This window comes from Protopterus annectens, chromosome 1.part2 (genome assembly GCF_019279795.1).
Source record: "Protopterus annectens isolate FY-2018-M chromosome 1.part2, PAN1.0, whole genome shotgun sequence".
Taxonomy (NCBI): Eukaryota; Metazoa; Chordata; order Ceratodontiformes; family Protopteridae; genus Protopterus; species Protopterus annectens.
In genome coordinates, this window is record NC_056727.1 from 857,959,799 (window position 1) to 857,980,809 (window position 21,011).

Below are 21,011 nucleotides of genomic sequence, written 5' to 3' on the forward strand. Positions count from 1 at the left end.
TGACCTCCTGGAGCTGAGACTTGCTCTGATCCGAAGGGAATGGAATTGAGCTGTTCAGGGACCTGATGGAGTCAGAAAAGCATGCATTCCCAGACCCATTGATGCCTCCCTTGGGTGAACTGGGTCCTGGAGTTCCATAACAGGGAAAATCAGAAGAGGAGAGGGCAACCTTGGGGTCAGGGATCTTGCCGAGCCCAAGCGGGCTGGAGATGCCAAAAGACCCATCTCTATCTGAGCCCTGAAAAAGCTCCTCATCATCCTGTCCATATCGGTGGGCAAAAGGCTCCTGCAGAATCTAGAGGAAGCCAAAGAATGGGTGGATTTAGCTGAGGAAGCAAGCCTGAACCCCGAAGCAGACCTATGATGCCCCCAATCCAAAGATCGGCTCTGATGCTTAAGAGCTGAGTGCTTTGGATCCCTGGTGGATCCTGAAGGAGAACCCTCAAAAAGTAATATTGTATCCAACAAGCATGTCAGATCCAACACCTGCTGAACTGCACTCCTCAGATCTGAAGGAGCAGATGGATCCCAGGGGGCCTATCTGCAACTGGATCTGAGGGTCTCTGATGATCCGATCCAAAGTGACCTCAGAAGCTACCTATGGATCCTGAAACAATGGATCCAAGATAGCCAGAGGTAGTTTTGGATCCAGGAATCTGTGATCTGAAAGCATAGGTTGTTTTTGAGACACAGAAAGAGAAGCATTCAGGGAAATAGATGGGACTTTCCTTTTAGACTCATTAAGGCTTAAAGAAGACAGAGATCCAGGGACAAAGGGACCCCCTTGAATCATGCCCTTCAGCATCAATTTGTTTTGGTGGTCTGCCAGTGCTCGAGAGTTGAATGTTGCACAAACAGAGCAATCAGCCTCATGGTGGTCTGCACCCAAACAATAAACACACTTCTTGTGGGCGTCAGAATTTGGCATCTTACACCCACAAGAACAGCACCTTTTGAAACCAGTAGGTTTGTCTTTCTCAGACATATCTGATAGTGAAAGACACACACACAACACACACACACACACACACACACACACACACACACACACACACACACACACACACACACACACACACACCAAAACACTCAAACACAGATAATAGCTAACTAAAAAAAAGAAGAAATTTGTCTGACCACTTTAAGAATACAACTAACCCTATCAGTTAAATCAAAAACCAAAAAAGGCACCATATGCCGACTAAGGAAAAGAAGGGAATTCTAACTAAGTGCTAATCCCAGTAACCAGCTAGAAAAAGGGAGAGGAGGACAGAGAAGAGAACTATCTAAACTTAACAAAAAAGAAAAAACTCATCTTAAAAGAATTCTCACAAATTGAAATAGGCAGCTCTGAGCCAGGAATCATGTCCATGCTGAAACGTGGCAAACAAGATCTGGGGGTTAGAGTGCAGAAGGGGTTATGGGAGAGGGAGGAACTCGAGCCTTGAATCTATGTCCGTGAAGTGCTGAGTTGGATCCGATATCGGATCCAAGACCCAGTTGTGAGGAATAATGAAATGGATAACATCAGATCTATCATTTTAGAGTTGCAAAATAAGAATCTCCTAAGGTAAGATTCAGTTTGCAGAGACAAAGATGAGACTGTCTTTCTTTATGACCAGAAATGACTGTTCTTTATCCCTGCATTATGTCAGCATTCACACCTTACAACGGCAGTGAATGACAACCCATGCAGCCAATAAGAGACTTCAAAAGGAGCAGTTGTTCACTACTAGCTTTCTATAAAAGTGGCCTAATATCCACAAAAAATTGTTGGTAAAAAAAAAAAAGGATACGATGAATTCTTCCTTTGCTATTCTATACTGATTCCAGTATATTTGTACAAAGATATTAACCAACAGCTGTATAACAATGGACTGAAAACTTTGTTACTTTCAAAATACATGGAGACTTAGAAGTTTCTGAAATACAGTAAAATAAAAATATAGAAAGATGGAGATTTATACCAAATGTTATTGATTTACCAAGTTTAGAGCATGCAGTATGTGTCAGCTGCAGTGGTTCAGCAGTTAGCATTGTCACCTCACAGCAAGAAGTTCTTTGGTTTAATTCTTTGCTGGAGCACCTTCTGTGTGGAGTCTGCATGTCCTCCCTGTGGCCGAGTGAGTTTTAAAGACATGCAGTAGATGCGTGTGTTTGCCTTCTGTGAAGGTTGGGTGCCGGGCTGGCAACTCAACACTGTAAAAACTCCACTGCCTATCAATCTACAGACCAGTAATCCACTGTAGAGACAACTAACGGGAGAAGCCAAAAGACACTGCTTTAGAGCATGCAGTACAAGTGATAGTAGAATTCAGATATAGCTATTTTGGGATCATAGCTCTGTCTTTAATGAGCAGGCTATTAATTGTTTAATTTCCTTAAAAAGGTACTAAATCAAACACTTAATCTATTAAATGCTTAGGGTTAAATATCCAATCTGAGCTAAGTGTAACACTTTCTCAAGGATTCAGAAATGTCATGACCATGACCTTGGCCATACCAGCGCTATTTACATTATCTGTGTGACAAGCAGTAATACTAATTATACATGCATGTGGTAAGGTCAGTGTACACAATGAACAGTGACCACATCATGTTCAATCACCTTGTGGTCAAAGTTAAGTGAGAGCAGCAGAGGTAAACACTCTAGTAGTTATGGCAAGATTTCTTTTTTCATTTTTGCCATAAGGTGAAAAATGCCATTGCTCTTTATGCATGGACATCGACATAGCTACCTGTGACATGTCTTGCAATGCATGACTGCAGAAAGATAATATTGTTTTTAATAAGCCCTTCTGGGCAGAATAAAAGTTGTAAAGGGTATAGGATAGGCTAGAAATGAAAAAAGGAAGGAAAGCACAGGGTACAACACAAAGTGAGAACATAAGGATTGATGGTTTTGGCATACATACAGTACTGTGGTGGTGAGTGGAGCCTAACTTCAACCTCCTATTGGCCAAGGGGGTCAGTTTTGAGACAACTCAAGTCACTGTAGTGGTGACAGCCCTGTTCCCCATGCTGTGGATAACATAAGCACTGGTGACAGCCTTGGCCAAACCATCCCAGGCATCAACTTTATACTGTGACCCAATAAAACCCTCCTACAGGAGCCTTCACATGTAATAGCTATGGAGAATGTCCAGAAAAATTTTGGACTCCTCCTCCTCACACTATCTCTGTGCTCCAAAAGGAGCACTACCTTCAGCTTCTCCAGCCATAATTGTCTCACCTTCAAAGATCTCAGGAAAATGGCAGAGAACCAGCAGCCAAAACAATTCTTCCTTGTCACATTCTTTATGCAACAATGGGCATCTAAGGAAATCTCATTTGGGTGATACCAGAATAATAAAATAGACATTCAATTATTATACTAACGATGGCACTTCAAGGCTTGAGACGTATAAATCCTCCATCCCTCTGCTTGCTTCTGAGAATATATTTTCAATGGTGACTCCATCTTCTGATGGTTGAATACAGCTTGACAATTCCTCCACCCCTATAATAATGGGCTTCCTGAGTATGCACAGAGCTGGCCACACAAGCTTCAGCATGTAGAAGGCATTGCATAGTAATCTTCACAATGTTTATCAGGTACAGTCATCATACAACTTGAGTGATTTAGAAACACTAATGAGATGAGCTCTAATTAGCATAATCATTGTAGCTGAGGGGGAGGGCATCTACACAAAATAAGAGCAACAAGAAGCCCAAAGCCTCATTGAACTATGGTAGAAAACTACTTTGAAAAGTGTTTGAATTCTGTAAACTGATTTTGTCAAAATATTTTCTTGTAAGCTAGGTATACGGTAGTTATGTACTTACTACAACACTGGAACACTGGATCCTTTCATTCACATCCATTCATAGGTTCATAGGTTCATAGGTAGGTACTAGGCTATCAGCCCTGGGGCCTATACAAGCTCAGCCAAAAAGGTACCCTGGCTTTTGCCACCCAAGAAAATTATTTTCCTGTGCCACTGTCGAGCAGAGCCATAGAGGTGATCCCCAGGTGAATTTCCTATTTCCCATCCAATCATCAAGAGTTTTCTTGAATAGTGCTAATGAGGAGCTTTGTTTGATATAGATAGGCAGTTTATTCCAGAGTATGGGAAGTCTCTGGGACAGGAATCTATCATTTAACATTGAATTGACTGGTTGATACCATGATGCATCACTATTTAAATGAAGTTTTAACTGCTATAATTTGTCTGATGAAGCAGACAGGACTCTGGGAAAGTGCTCACATTCTTTTTCTAAATAAAGAGTTATGTGCCGTGTGTATCTAGTGAGTTTTATTTTACTTATAGAATCTAAGTTGCCTATGCGTGCCCAGGGTATGTAATATATATATATATATATATATATATATATATATATATATATATATATATATATATATATATATATATATTCACCTTTATTTGAATGATTTGAAGAAAAAAAACTGCTAAATTAATTGGCTGGTTCACATTTGCCTTGGAAGTCACCCTGGGGAGAAGAAATTAGTATGTGTTGTCACTCTGTCTTCGTGAAACACCAACTAAGGGACTGAAGAAGACAGAGACTGTAATCTGGATATTCTTCAGCCTGAAGTGATAACAAAAGAGAACATGGCTTTCCAGGAAAGAAAATTCAGGAGTGCAGGGGATGCTGGTTCAAACAGAGACATTGTTAAAGCTTTCAGTACAAAATCAAGATCTCATGGAGACATTGGTTCTCTAAATTTGAACCGGAGTAGGAAAGACCCCCCCCCCCACCCTGAGAAAGGCCTTGTAAAGTTTATGAGAAGTCAGGGAGTGGACTTCATGACAAGCATGATAATTGGAAATGGCTGTTAACTGCACTTTAACTGTAGAGAAGCAGGAACCTGAGTTGAACACGATAGCCAGGAAGTATAAAATATCTGGAATAGAATCAGAAAAAGGATCAATGTCTTGTGAAGAAGCCCAGATCATAAAACATTTCCCTTTCCTGCAATAAAGCTTGTGAGTGGATTTAATCTGGGAGGCAAATAGAATTCTAAATATATCACTGGATAAAGTAGGGTTATTGGCCACCAGTGGAAGTGGAGAAATCAAGTGGTTAGCCTGAGGTTGTGAAAGTCCAGGTAATGCTTCCCAAATGTGTGGGAAAGTAAATATTTGTCAGGGATCCAAGATTCTGGGTCATTCCCTGATGTGAGGCCTTAGAAGGGGAAACAAAATTTGCCTGGGTCAATAGGGGCAATGAGAATTACGGTGGCTTTGCACGTGATTGTTTTCTGCAAGAATCTGGGGATAAGGAGCAAATGATGATAAATATAAATTAGCCCTAGAGGCCACAGCTCAACCAGTGCATCTCTCAAGAACTGATCAACCAGGGGTCATGTCAATGAAGTTGGCACATTTTGTGCTGGATGGGGAAGCAAAAGACTTGGCTGCTGAAAATCTGTTGTTCCACCACTGGATTGAGAGATTGTTCATGGGGCATTAAAATGGATCTGCTTGGCCTGTCTGCTAGGCAAATGATCTTCCCAGGGATGTGCTTTGCAATTAGATGCTAAGCAATCACCTGTCAATATGCCTTCATTGCTTTCCAGCATAATGGATAAGATCTGGTTCCCCTTTACTCATCAATGTACCAAACAACTGTCATATTGTCCATTTGGAAAGAAATCTGCCCTTGGAGGGAGGTAGTCCTGCAGTTACCGTAATACAAGGAGGGATGTCAACATTTCCAAGACACTGATGTGAAGGTTGGCCTCTTGTGGCATCCATAATCCTTGTACCATCTCTTCTCCTGCAATGTCTCCATCCCAGGGAGGAAGTGTCCATGGTCATTACCACTAATGTTTGTAAGATACAAGCTGGCAAAACTTCAGGCAGAAGAGTAACCAAATTACAGGCTCTGTCTTCCACAATCCCTTATATGGTTTTGGCAAAGAAAGGGCATTTTACAATGCATGCAGAGAGAATTTAGCCACCATCATAACTGTTCTTTACAGAGGTTTTTTTTATGATAACTGAAGTTGAAAGGGGCTGTGAAACCTAAGATCATACACCCTTTAGGAATGACTGCAGAATTCCCATATGGAAGCAACCAAATTGTACCATCAAAACAGACAACTGCATTAGTCCCAAAACCCAGAGGACTAAGACAACTGTAGTACAACTGGACAGAAGGAGAGTGTGGATGATATTCATTAACATCTGCATTCTGTCTGAGGGAAGTGGCACTATGGATTGTGTCTGGGAGATAGTTGATGAACTGAATGGTTTGTCGCAGTGAAAGAATTAACTTCTGGTAGTTTATGGATAAGTCCAAAGACAAAATTAGAGCAAGTATCATTATTCCAATGTTGGGCAGCTAGGAGTCAGTCATATAGACAGGGGAAGACTATGATCCCATGTAGTTACAGCTAAGCTGCTGCAATGGTCATGCACTTCGTGAACACCTGGGGAGGCTATGGTGAGACTGAATGGCAGGTCCCTGAACTGGAAGTGGCTGGCTGCCAGGGAGAAACAAAGGAATCTCTGAAACACTCTGGTTATTTTAATGTAGGGATAGGTATCCTGAAGATCAACAGAGCACAACTAATCATTTGTCTGTAGGCACGACAAAACTGACTATACCATAGCCATCCTGAAAGTACAGTTGGGTAAGTAAACTTACCATAACAGTAGATGTTCAAATGATCACTGCTGAAGTAGCCTTGGCTATATAGGTTATATCCTGCTAAGGATATAACCGTCAGTCAGCTTCCAAAGCTTCAGAACACCTTCCACATGCCCAAATTGTCAGGCAGCATGAGCTTAGCTGACTAAGAGACATGTTTGGGCATGAAGCCCTTCAGAGCTTTCCTACCAACACAGAGAGGGAGGCTGAACCCTAAAAGGGACAAAGCTAGGAATAGCAAAAAATAAATGTCCGCACCCTGGCATAGAGGGAATGCCTACTGCAGCAGTCATATGAACATCCACTGTTATGATAAATTTATTAATACAACTGTACTATGTTCATTATGCTGATCACTGCTACAGTAGCCTTAGCTATGTAGGTAGATTACAGTATCTAACTACATTTGGGAAAATGGTCCCAGCAAAGCCTGGTCTGGACCTACAGAAGGAATTAAGCTTATACTGCTTTGTAAAAGTATGTACAGTGGACCACATAGCTCCTTCTAGACTATCTCTAGAATTCACCCCTTTCCAAAAGGCCATAGATGAAGCCAATGGCCTAGTAGAGTGGGCCTTGACCCTGCCTGGAATTGTTTTGTTATGGTGAATATAACAAAAGGTAATATCCCTAGACAACCATTTGGGAATAGTCTGTTTTCACACATGTTGCCTCTTCTTCTTAATTTCACAAGAAAAGAACAATTGATATGAAGATCTGAAAGATTTAGTTTTGTCAAGGTAGTACCTGAGTTGTCTGTGGACATCCAAGGTATGAAGTATCCTTTCTCCTTACTTTTTATGTTCATGAAAGAAAACAGGAAGATAAATAGTTTGGCTTAAAGTTAACTTGTATTCCACTTCAGGCATAAAAGAAGAATTTCTTCTGAAAGAAACTCTGTCCTTAGAAAATAAGATAGGGTTCAGTTGCCATAAGAGCTTACAACTCAGATACCCTTCTTGCAGAGGTCAAACCAATCAGTAAAATTGTTTTCCATCTTAAGAACCTCAAGTCAGCCTGATTAGCTGGTTCAAATGGAGCATGTGTTCTAACACAAAATTAAGATCCCAAGGAGGGGCCACTGATTTTCCCTGGAGGCCTCTTACCCAAAATCCCTTTCAAAAACATTTTGACATGAGACTGCATCGAAAGAGGACAATTATGGTAAACATGACAAAATGGCCAATAAATGTACCTTGATAGAGGAATAAGACAGCAACTCACACAAATATCGTAAAACCAGATAAGAAATAGCCCTGAGTGGGAACTGGTTGTGTTCTTGGTGCCAACTAGAAAACCTTTTCATTTACTTACATGATTTTCTAGTAGCAGGCTTTCTTGCCTCCATTAATACCTGCTGCACATCCTCATTATACAGGTGATTAAATGGAATTAAGATCCTATCATCCAGGCAGTCAACTGAAGTTGACTGATGTTGAGGTATATCAAACACCCATGTTCTTATGTGAGTATATCCAGTCTGTGGGGAAGCCTATGGTAATTCCCTTGGCCATTTCCAAAAAAAGGCAGAACCACAGTTGCCTTGGCTAAACAATGATCTTTGAGGATTTCTTCTGAATCTTTAGCTGAATCTTTAGAAATACCCTGGAAATTAGTGAAAAAGCATACAGGAACATTCTTGTCAAAGGACAAGAAAAGGCATCTGTCTTCCAGGCCTTCATTAATGGAGTCCTGAAACAGAATCTTGCCAGATGATTGTTCAGAGAACTGGTGAAGAAGTCTACTTGAGGAAATCCCCACAGATGGATCAAATCTTGGAAGACCCCCTGATCTCATTTTCTTTCAAGAAGGTCTGCCCTGGTCCTGCTCAGCTTGTCTGCCACACAACTTTTCTCTGATGGAATGTAGGATGCCTGTACACAGAGATGTGTGTGAGGCTATATCTCAAGCAAACATGGCTGGTCTGAAAAGATGCTATGACTTGGTTCCCCTTTGCTTGTTGATGTATCACATGTGGTATTGTCTAACAATTTGAAGAGGTCCTGGGGACCAAAGATGGTACACAGAGTTGAGTGCCTTGATCTGGGCAAGCATCCCCTTAATATTTATGTCCTTTAATCTATGCTTAGTGTCTCACCCCCCCATACATATATCCTTCTTGAAACTGCTCCCCAAGCAAATTCCAAGGTATCAGTGGTGGCTAACTACTTTAGAGCAGGGAGAGAGAAGGGGAGATCAGAATGTAAAGATATCAGTTGTCTCCAACAAAAGATTTCACTTCTGGCAAACCCCTGCACTAGGATTTGAAAAGGTAAAGGGTGTTAAGAGCTGGAACCACAGAGACTTCAGATACCATTGTATTTTTCTCATGTGAAGTCTTGCCAGGGGTATCATAAGAATCACAGATGCCAAGAGACCCAAAATCCTAAGATATTCCCTCACAGTGACCAAAGTTTGAGTAGAAAACATTAGGAATAGATCTAGCTATAGATCTATTTTTTCCTGTGGAAAAATAGTTCTTTGAACTGAGACATCTAGTTGACATCCCAAGAGCCTAATCCTGTGTAAAGGAGTCAAGAAAGACTTTTGAATGTTCTCTTGGAACACCAGCTTGTGTAAGAGATCTCTCACCCAAGAGAGAGATTTTCCTGACACTTTGAAAAAGACTTGGCAAAGATAAGCATGTCATCGAAATACAGAAAAATGTGGATACCTACATCCTGCAATGTGATAAACCAAAAGTTAGACACTTTCTGAACACTCTTGGTGCAGTGGTTCATCCAAAGAGTAAGGCAGAGAACTGACAATGTGATCCAGATGCACAAAAGCTTAAGAAACATCTGAAGTATGGATGAATAGGTATGTGAGGATAAGCATCTTTTAAGTCTATGTTACCTGGAAACTTGAAAGAGGAAGAAGAGGTATCAGGTTGTGAAGTGACATTGTTTTGAATTTGGGCACTATCACAAACAGCTTTAGGAAAGAAAGATCCAAAACTGGTCTCCAAGCATTTTCTTTTTTTGGCACTTAGAATATCCTTGAATAAAAATCCTTCCCCACTTGGGAAGGAGGAATTGTTTCTATCACAGCTTGGAATAGCATGCGATGAAGAACTGCTGGAAATAAAAGAGTATGATCTGGAGGATGAAGAATGACCCCCTGAAAGAAGGAACTTCCTCTCACTGCCATCTATAACCTTGAAATGATTTTCAGAACCCATTTGTCTGAAAATATCTGTTGCCAAAGAGAAAAATGGAGATTCAAACTTACTGGAAGAAAAGGGGAGGCAGGGTGGGAGGGAGTCACAAAGTCTCTTGAAAAAGCATTCAAACTTGTTGGACTGTCCTTGATTCTGGGAAGTTTGATATTCCTTTTTGGAATTTCTACTTAAACAGGATAAAAGATGAGTGGTCTGAGGTATAGCAAATGGCCACAGTAAAGTCACCTAGCTGGGGCAGAGGCAAATTACTAGCCTGCTGTGGTGACAAAGGCTGTTTGATCAATTTTTTGTATGTGTCTGGAAGAAGGACCGACAATGGGACTAGTAGTCTGTTCCATGTTCAAGTGAAAATGGGCAATCTTTCCCAGGGAAGACACGCAGCAAATGCTATTAAATGTTACCAGTATACAAAAGTTACTTTTTTGACTGAAAAATACTACTCCAACCCCATAAAAGAGAAATAAACACAATTTCTCCACAGCAAAAAATGTTTTCAGTTACATTATACCACATTTAAACTGACAGGAAAAACAAGCATTCAGTTTCAAAATAGATTACAGTCCTAAGACAGTCTGTTAAAACACAACACTCCTAGCTTTACATAACTTGTCTGAAGAGGAAAGTGATAAAATAGCAACAGAAATAAGAAAATGGGAGATTTTTCTCCAAAAGGAACTTACCTGCCCAGCAAAGGAACAGCACATGCCGATTGTCAATACTTGAAAGCCTCAGAGAAGCATTTTCTTCAGTGGCCGTAATGCTCTGGACAGCTTCAGTCTAAACTTGTTTTTAGTCAGCTTAGCTCGAGCTGCCTGACAGTTTGGATGAGTGGAAGGTACCCTGAAGCTTTGGAAGCTTGCCAGCTGTTATATCCTTGGCAGGATATAACCCATATAGTTAAGGTTAATGGAGCAGTGATCAATATGATGAACATCTGTGTCTTCTTCACATAATTAATAAAACCAGAATCGACAAACACCTGACACTGGATTTTAAAAATAAAATAAAAACATGAAAAAATCTGTAAAACAATATTTTTCTTTTTTTTTTTTTTTTTTTTTTTATTTCTTCATGTAATTGTTTAAATGACTGATATACAAAATGGGCTTGATGTCTAATTTCCTTGCTTTTCTTTAGAACCAAAAAGGATCTTGAGTAAAATCCTGACCTTGTCTGATCTGGTGGGACCTCTTGTACAGCTCTTTTTTGAATCAAAGACAAAACTTCTCTTTCAGCTGCTTTTAGCTGGTGAGGTGGTACATCAAAAAGCAGGCACCCTAATTTGGGGGGTTAGGAAAAGGGAAGTTATAACCTCTGGATATTATCCTTCTTACCCATTTGTCCTGAAGGCTATCCACACAGGAGAGTAGAGGAATAAATGACCCTTGACTGCCTCCAGAAGGGAGTAGTCTGGCAGCTCTTCATGGATGGTGAGGTTGCCTGTTGGAAAATGGCCCAATGTATCCATGGTTCTGTGGACCATGTTGGTCTCTGGGCCGACATCCAATGAAGCGGCGTCCTTTGCCTTAGCTGCACCTGTCAGAAGTAGACGCCAATGGTTGATGCTTGGCTTTCCTAAGCCAGAATGATTTGAAACTGTTTTGGTTTTTGTTCTTGTTCTTTGTTGAGTCCCATGGCAGAAAGAGTATTGCCATCCAGTTAAAATGTCTGCATTCTTTGTTTTACAAAAGAACCAAATAGGAATTACTCATCATAGGGAAAATTATCAAAGGAGTCCTTAAAGTTATCCACAAAGTCACATAGGCAAAGCCAGGGTTGATGTCTCATTGTAATGTCTGCTCCCACAGCCCAAACCTCTCCATTGGCTGAGTTATGCATGAGCTGGATGAAGAGGTTGGTAATGTTTAGCATTGTGATTAGCAAAGTTTCCATTTGTTTCCTGGAGTTCGATGTAGGTGGTCTTCTCAGACTGCTAAGTGCCTATTATTGTGCTATATCTCTCAATAAATAATTCACGTGAGTGGCATTGTTCAAGGCCATAAGCACAGAAGTCCCTAAAGCATACTCCTTTCCTACTCTGTCCATAGCCTTGGATTACTTACTGGGCAGATAAACAGTAGATGTATTCGCAGGCAGCTTTTTTTAGTAGCCTTTGTTACATTAGCAGAATCAACCAATAGACCCTTAGCTTACTGCTGCCTGTTTTTTTTTTTTTTTTTGCGGGGGGGTCTAAGAATTTTGTCTTGTTTTCAAGGCATCAGTTCACATATATCAGGCCCCTGTCATGACCTCTTAATGGCCAGACCAATTAAATGGTCCACTGGAACTATAATTCAAGAAGCAGAGGGGGCAGTGGGCTAGGATCCTTTCTGCAGTTTTATCTCAAAGTTTTGCCAAAAGTGGCATTTTGTGGAAAGGACTATGGGAACCCTCTTCAACTTTCAATTCTGTGTCTGAACAGACCAACTTCAATGGGGGGGGGTTTCAATGAGTCTCCTTTTACACATCCTCTTTCTTAGAATATCAGGGGATGCATGCTGCTGCTGAGACAGAGAAGAGACGTAGTCATGGGGTGGATGTGACCTCATAGACGTCTGAATATCTAATCTCGATGGAGGTAATCTAGTCCTCCCCATTACCTGGAAAGCAGTACCAACCTCAGCCAAATCTAAGGAGCTCATCTCAGTAACCAAATTCACTCAAAGGAGAAATGGATAGTACTGAGAAGGGAATCCCAAAAATGGAAAAGGTGAAAAGATTCAACAAGGGGATCTGTGCCTACAACTCAAAGGTTGAAGTCTCCAACACGGACGAGGGGGGCTTTATGAAACAACTCCAATGAAGGTAAAAAAGATGCAGTGTTGAGTTAATGGCCTTAAGACTAAGTCATCTCTAATAACCTCAAGAGATGAGTGTGTCAGATCAGATACTTTGAGCGTGCAGCCAGGGACTTCAGTCAGCAGCAAGGGGACAGACTTCGGGTTCAGGAACAGCTCTGTAACCACAAGTGCAAAGACATGTATGTGGGAAGGAACTACTATAAAGGATGCTGGACCAGTCATATCCACCCTTGACACAGAAAGGAGTGAGAGGACCCCCATTTCTATCTGCATCTTGAGAAAAGCCCCACATCATGTGATCTGGATCTGTTTTGGAGGTACTTCTGTAAGACAAGAAGGACTGGACTGAAGAGGCTGAAGGTGGTTAAGAGTGAATACAAGACAACATCCTCTCTGACAAGGTCCTACTATACAGTCTCTTTAGGGATTTGTCTAGAATAATGATTGGTTCCAACAGGAATGGAGATAAAGATGGAGAATGTGTCAGAGTCACGTCTGATGCTGTCATTGAGACCTTCGGAGTTAAAGAATTATCTGAATCCTAGGATCCTCTTTTGTGTGATTCTCCTTCCTTAGATTTATGGTTTTCAGCATGTTCATCCTGGTCTGAGAATTTATTGAGCTTCTCTGTTTCTGGATTTAGGTCAACACCACTGACTATCAGCTTAATTTTCCTATCAGAAAGAGCTTGGGGCCCAAAGACCTTACAGATAAAGCAATCTGCTAAGAGATGCTCGACTCCCAAACATATCACACATAACTCATGGGTGTCTTGGGGTGGGATCTTAAGGCTACACTTGTGGCATTTTTAAAATTCTTTTCCTTCCCTGTAACTATAGATCACTCTACACATAATCAAAAACGGAACAGAAAATTTTGCTACAATAGTAAACAACACCAACAGCTAAAGTCAACAACTATTCAACTATTAGTAACAAATATAACATACGAGAAATATAACTAAACATTATACGTATATATATATATATATATATATATATATATATATATATATATATATATATATATACATATATATATATATATATATATACACACACACATAAATATATATATATATATATATATATATATATATATATATATATATATATATATATATATATATATATATATATATATATATATATACACACACAGCATAAACACACACACACATATATATATATATCTATCTATATATAGATATATATATATATATATATATATATATATATATATATATATATATATATACACACATACACAGGTGTATATAAACATACGTATATATATTTTTTTCTTATAAGAGATTAAGAGTGGAGATGGTGGGAACTATGCAGTGCCAAATCAAAGGACAGAATTAGGAAAGAGGCTTCCCCAACAATAAAATAGGGACTAGGAAGGTCTAAGAGGTAGGAGAGATCTTAAGAAAACTAAATTGTTGTGACTAAGATATCAAATTGAGAGGAGCACTTGTCTTTCACTGAGGCAAAATCTGAGTCTGATCGCAATGATGGCAAATGAGAGAGGTGTCTTCACACACAAGACATTATTGAAAAATAATTTTTAAAAGAGGTTTGAGGCTGGAACATTAGATCTGAAGTAGTTAACTTAATTTGTGCAGCAACCTATGGGATTCGGATCCGACCTCGGATCTGAGCCGGCAGTTTTCAACAGCTTTAGATCCAAGCTCCAAGCTCCTCCCCCTACCCATAATCCCCTGCCAACCCTGACTGACCTCAGATCTAGTTTGCCGCGGTTATCCTACAGCAGCTTGATCTACAGCTCCAAGCCTTCGTGACTTTTGTGAGAAAAAAAATACCCTTTTTTCTCTCCTTTCTTCTGTTTTTTGTGTGTGTGTGTTTTCAGGTCCCTTTTTGTAAAACCCCTCTCTAATCTAACTTATACTTTTTTGGTCTTTTCCTCCCCCTTCCTTAATGGTTCTGTTAGGGTTGTGTGTGTGTGTGTGTGTGTGTGTGTGTGTGTGTGTGTGTGTGTGTGTGTGTGTGTGTGTGTGTGTGTGTGTTTGGGGCCTACGTGTGTATTCTCACTTAGTTTAAATGGCTGAGGCCCCAAAATTGATCTTCTCTAAGTGCACCGAGTGTGGCCATAAGCTGTCCCCGGTGGATGGCCACACTCGGTGTATGTTGTGCCTTGGGGTTGAACACCTGTCTTCTGGTTGTTCCATCTGTGCGGCGTTCAACCCCAGGGCACTCAAGGACCAGAGGTCCAAGCTGATTCTGACGGGTCTTCTGACCCCGGATTCGGCTTCTACCTCTGGTCCTCCTGTGGCTCCCGCTGTGGCTGCGGCAGCTGCCACTCCTGCTTCCCTCCCCCCGGCCGGGACTCAACCTCCTGCCTTAGGCCCAGAGAAGAGGGAGGCCAGGAAAGAGAAAAGGAGGGAGAAGCACCACAAGCGGCAGGCCGAGGCCTCCGCTTCGCCCCCCCCCCGGCTAGTGGTCTTCTCCCTCCAGGACTTCTGAGTCTCCTCCGTCTCGGATCCGGTCCCCGTGCTTTTCACCGGGTCCTGAGGATGAGAAGATCCGATCTCCTTCGAGGTCATCGAGGTGACACTCCCGTCCCACTTCGGTGGCCTCATCGAGATCTACTCAAAGTCTCATGGATGCAGATTTGGACCGGATGATGAGAAGATTCCTCCAGGCCCAAATGCAGATGGGAGTGCTCCTGCCTCCCCCCCGGGGGGGGGATATTGACCCCTTTTCTTGCCCCGATAGCTCCTTCTCTGTCCCGCTTCCCGGGCTCGGAGTCTTTGGAGCCGGGCAGCCTTAGAGCCGGGGGTGTGTCAGCACCGACAGTCTCGGGTACTTTGGTGCCGACACTTCCCTCGAGTCTGTCGGGTCCATTTTCTTTGGATCCGAGCTCTCGGAGCTGAGGGCTGAGCTTCGGATCCCGTGGTATCGGTATGCCTTCGGCACCATCCGGGTCGGAGCATACTGGTCCGTCGGATCCGATCGCTTCAGCACTGGCTCCGATCTGTCCATTGGATCCGAGGGAGGGTCTGCTTTTGGATCCCAGAGAGAGCAGCTCTCACTCGGCATTCGATGTGGTGGAGAGGGTCCTGTCGAGAGAATCCAGGCCCCTGGCCCTTGCCACGGCTCCACCCTGTACTCCTTCTCAGTTGGGCCCGACTTCCATCACCCGGCCCCAGGGACAGCCTGCTCTGACGTCCCAGGTCGTTCCTTTGGAACAAGACGTGGCTGGTGAGACCTCCTCGGACAGCCCCCCCTAGGAGGTTCCTCACAAGCGAAAGTGCAAAAGGAGGCACCTGGACTCCCCCAAGTCCTTGACTGAGGACACGGATTTGGAGGAGGGCGAAGGCTCCCCAAGATCACCCCCCGAAGATGTCTCATTTGGTGACATCATGGAGATGCTCAGAATAAAGGGGGGGTGGTCTGCCCCAAAGCCTACCTCGGATGAATCCGTGTTCCTGGAGGCATTTGAAGCAGGCCCGCCTACCTCTTGGGTGTCTCCTCCGGCTGACCCCCTGGTAGATTTGATTACTACCAGGGCGTGAAAGGAGCCGGACACTGTGGAGCCAGTCCCCAAGCACCCGGACAACATTTTTTGCCCACCCTCTGACAAGTCCCACTGGAGTAAGGGTCCCCCTGTAGATGCCATGTTGGTGGCAGCTGCCACCAAGAGGGAACTAGCTCAGGAGAGTCCCTCGGTTCATCCCCCGAGCAAGGAGTCTTGGTTGATGGACCGTTTAGGGAAGTGGGTCTTTAGTTCGGCTACCTTCTCTGTGAGGTCACTGAACTACATGGCACATGTGCTTCGGCTGCAGTGGGACCTTATCAAAGAGTTCGCTGCATCGCCCCCGAGTCCATGTTGGCGGAGGACAAACTTCTGCACTCCACCCGGATGGCCACTCTCCGATCCATATCAAACACCTCTATGCGGCTTCTATCCCATTCAACGGAGGGAGCCGCTAGAGCCAGCGGAGCGGGCCTTGTCATGAGGCGTCAGGCCTGGCTCCGGCACTGTGATTTCGCGGAACCCTTCAAGGCATCTTTCACTAATGCCCCTTTCGATGGTTCGGACCTCTTTGGCAAAACTGTTTGCGATACCTTGGTCCAGAGCAAGAAGGACGGGAAGACGTTGTCTGCCATCGGAGTCTGCTTCTCTGCTCCCCAGAGGTCCTTCTCCAAGAACCAAAAGGGACAGAAGAAGATGTGGTTCCGAAAGTCGCAACAGGCCCGTCCCGCTCCGGACTCCCAGCCCTTCCATGGCAGAGGAGGGCAGGGTGGACGCCACCCTAGAGTCAGAGGGGGCCCGCGCAACTTTGGATCCAGAGAACCCTTCTCAGACCAACCCACGCAACACCCCTGAGGGGTTGCCCGACTGCTCCACTCTGGAGGCAGTCGGGGGCATTTCTCGAAGCACCTAGCAGCTTGGGAGTCCATCACGACAGACCACTGGGTGCTTTGCATTATATCCAGAGGATATCTGATTCCCTTTTCTCTTTACCCACGCAGTCCCAGATACCTCCCCAATGTCCCACCCAATCAGAGGGAGGCCACAGCAACAGAAATCCAACAGTTGCTGGGAAAAAGAGCCATCCAACATGTCCCCCCAGACCAGTGCGGGTCGGGGTTTTAATATAGGTTCTTTTTGGTGCCAAAAAAGATGGGGGACTTAAGACCTATCCTCAATCTCTCCTTCCTGAACCTGTCAGTAACCAAAGACAAGTTCTGCATGGTCACCCTTCAATCCATTCTCTCCCTTTTGCGGGAGAACAACTGGATGTGCTCTACAGACCTCAAGGATGCATACTACCACATTCTGATGGACAGGTGGTCCAGAAGGTTCCTCTGCTTCCGGCTAGGAGCCAGTCATTTCCAATTCAGGGTCCTTCCCTTTGGTCTCACCACAGCCCCCAGGGTGTTCACCAAAGTGTTAGCAGTGATTGCAGCCCACCTGAGGCTTCAAGGAATCCAGGTCTACCCGTACCTGGACGACTGGCTCCTGACCGCCCCAACAAGGCATCTACTCTGCGCAGCCAGAAACTACTTTCTTCGTCTAGCTCCCCAGCTGGGGATCACTGTCAACATAGAGAAGTCATCTCTTACCCTGACTCAGACTATAGACTTCATAGGGGCAAGATTAGACACAAACCAGCTCCTAGCTTTCTTGACCACAGACCGACTACGAACCCTGAGGCTACATGTGCGGGCCATTCTACATTCTCCAGCTCCTCTGGCGGAATTGGTCCTGAGGGCTCTAGGCTCGATGGCGGTGGCAATCAACCTTTTGCCAAAGGCGCGTTTGAACATGAGGGTCTTGCAATGGACCCTCCAGGTCCAGTGGTCCTTCCTTCAATTTCCTCTGAGCCATCCCATTCCCCACAGAAGGGCTTGCAAGAGGGCCCTCTTATGGTGACTGCAATCTCCGAATATCCAGGAAGGACGCACCTTTTCCATGGCCCCTCCCCTAGCCACGGTGACCACGGATGCCTCCCACCTCAGGTGAGGGGGCATTGTTCGTCAAGGACAGTCCAAGGCATGTGGGACCCCACGGAGACCTCTCTGCATATCAATGTCCTAGAGATGAGGGCAGTGCTGTTGGCGTTGCAAGCACTTCAGCACCTTCTTCCTGTAGGAACTATTGCGATTCAGTCAGACAACATGTCTGTTGTCTGGTACATCAACAAACAGGGGGGAACCAGGTCCTACCCACTCTGTCGAGAGGCCGTGCGGGTGTGGGAATGGGCGATCTCCACCAACCGCTTTCTTATAGCAACACACATTCCGGGGCGGTCCAACGTCCTAGCGGACAGACTAAGTCGCACCATCCTGTTACCACGCGAGTGGTCTCTGAATCCCGAGATAGCGAATCAGATTTTCCCCGAATGGGGTCAACCCTGTTGCGATCTCTTTGCTTCTCTTCGAACACAAAATGTTACGACTACTTCGCTCTTATTTGCCCCTCCGGGGAACCTCCGAGAGACACTCTGGTGCATGCTTGGCCTCCCGGTCTACTTTATGCTTACCGTCCTCTTCCTCTGATGCTGAAGTTTTTGCAGAAAGCCAGCCGGTTGGGGAGCAGGATAATCCTCATTTCCACATTCTGGCCTCATCAACCCTGGTTCCCTTACCTTTGGTCTCATCTGATGAATCCTCCTTGGATTCTGGATGCCCGTCCGGATCTAATATCCCACCCCCTAGATCTTCCACTCCTGAATCTGGACAATCTCAAGCTCACAGCTTGCCTGCTCCAATTCCACTTGTAGCTAGGACTCCCGGTATCTCTTCCCCAGTTAAAACTATTCTAGTAGCAGTGCACAAGCCTTCTACTAGAAAGGTCTATAGTAGCAAATGGAAACGTTTCTCCATTTGGGCGGAATGTCGAAATTTGGATCCTTTCACAGCTCCTTTGCCAGTGGTATTAGACTTCCTGTCAGGGCTGTTTCATCAGGGGGCTAGCTCCTCCACAGTCAAGGTTCAACTAGCAGCTATCTCTCATTATCATGTGGGAAATGAACTGGGCCCTTTGATCACCACGAAATTGTGTAAGACCTTTTTGAAGGGCACCTTTCTGCTCAGACCTCCAGTGAAGGATGTAGTCCCTCCTTGGGATTTAACGCTGGTGCTTCAGGCCTTAACAGCGCCTCCGTTTGAACCTGCAGCTTCAGCAGATCTTAAATTCTTGTCATGGAAAACGGCCTTTCTTGTCGCTATCACCTAGGCTCAAAGGGTCTCTGAACTACAGGCCCTCTGTGTAAAACTTCCATATTTGACTTTTCACAAGGATAGAGTTTACCTAAGGACCAATCCCTCCTTTCTTCCCAAGATTGCCTCTGAATCGAATATTAATCAGTCCATCAACCTACCAGTCTTCTTCCCTAATTACCAAAACAAAGGAGAATATAAATTACACTCACTGGATGTGCCTAGACAACTTTGCTTCTACATCCACAGGACATCTGGTCATAGGCAATCTGACCAGTTGTTCGTCTCCTTTGCCAAATTTAACTTGGGTAAATCTGTGTCTAAAGTCATGCTGTCTATATGTATCTCACAGTGTATTGTTTTAGCATATGAAAGTTCTGGCAGGCCCGCACCTCAGGGAGTCCATGCCCACTCTACTCGGTCTATGTCTACTTCTGCAGCTTTTAGAGCTAGAGTCTCTTTGGATGATATTTGTTCACCAGCCACTTGGGCCTCATCTCATACCTTTATCAATCACTATAAATTGGACATTATCTCCAGAGGGAGAGCATCCTTTGGCTCTGCAGTGCTCCGAAACATCCTTCCATGAAGGCTGCCCAAGGTCCAGGTAGCTGGGGACTCTGTCCCATAGGTTGCTGCACAAATGAAGTTAACTACTTCAGATTAAAAAGTTATGTACTCACCATAACATTCCATCTGAGTAGGTAAACTTCATTTGTCAGCAACCGTCCCTCCCTCCTGCCCACTCACTTATGAATGTTTCATACTCAGGTCCATGGGTGTTACCCACTTATCTGAAAGTATTAGTCTTCGGGCAGTATCTGCTTTGGGCAAACTTGATCTGAGGTCAGTCAGGGTTGGCAGGGAATTATGGGTAGGGGAGGAGCCTGGAGCTTGGATCTAAAGCTGTTGAAGTCTGCCGGCTCGGATCCGAGGTCGGATCCAAATCCCATAGGTAGCTGACAAATGAAGTTTACCTACTCAGATGGAACGTTATGGTGAGTACATAACTTCTTATTTTTCCAGTTCAGATCTAACAAGCAATTCAAAGGTCAGATGGATCCGAGGGGGCCTAACTGCAACTGGATCTGAGGGTCTCTGATGATCTGATCCAAAGTGACTTTGGAAGCTACCTATGGATCCTGAGACAATGGATCCAAGATAGTCAGAGGTGGTTTTGGATCCAGGAATCTGTGATCCAAAATCCTAGGTTGTTTTTGAGACAAAGAAAGAGAAGCACCTAGGGAAATAGATGGGACTTTCCTTTTAGACTCATTAATGCTTAAAGAAGACAGAGATCCAGGGACAAAGGGACCCCTTGAGTCATGCTCTTCAGCATCAATTTGTTTTGGTGGTCTGCCAGTGCTTGAGAGTTGAATGTTGCACAAAAAGAGCAATCAGCCTCATGGTGGTCTGCACCCAAACAATAAACACACTTCTTGTGGGCGTCAGAATTTGGCATCTTACACCCACAAGAACAGCACCTTTTGAAACTAGTAGGTTTGTCTTTCTCAGACATATCTGACAATGAAAGACACACACAACACACACACACACCAAAACACTCAAACACAGATAATAGCTAACTACAAAAAAGAAGAAATTTGTCTGGCCACTTTAAGAATACAACTAACCCTATCAGTTAAATCAAAAACCAAAAAAGGCACCATATGCCGACTA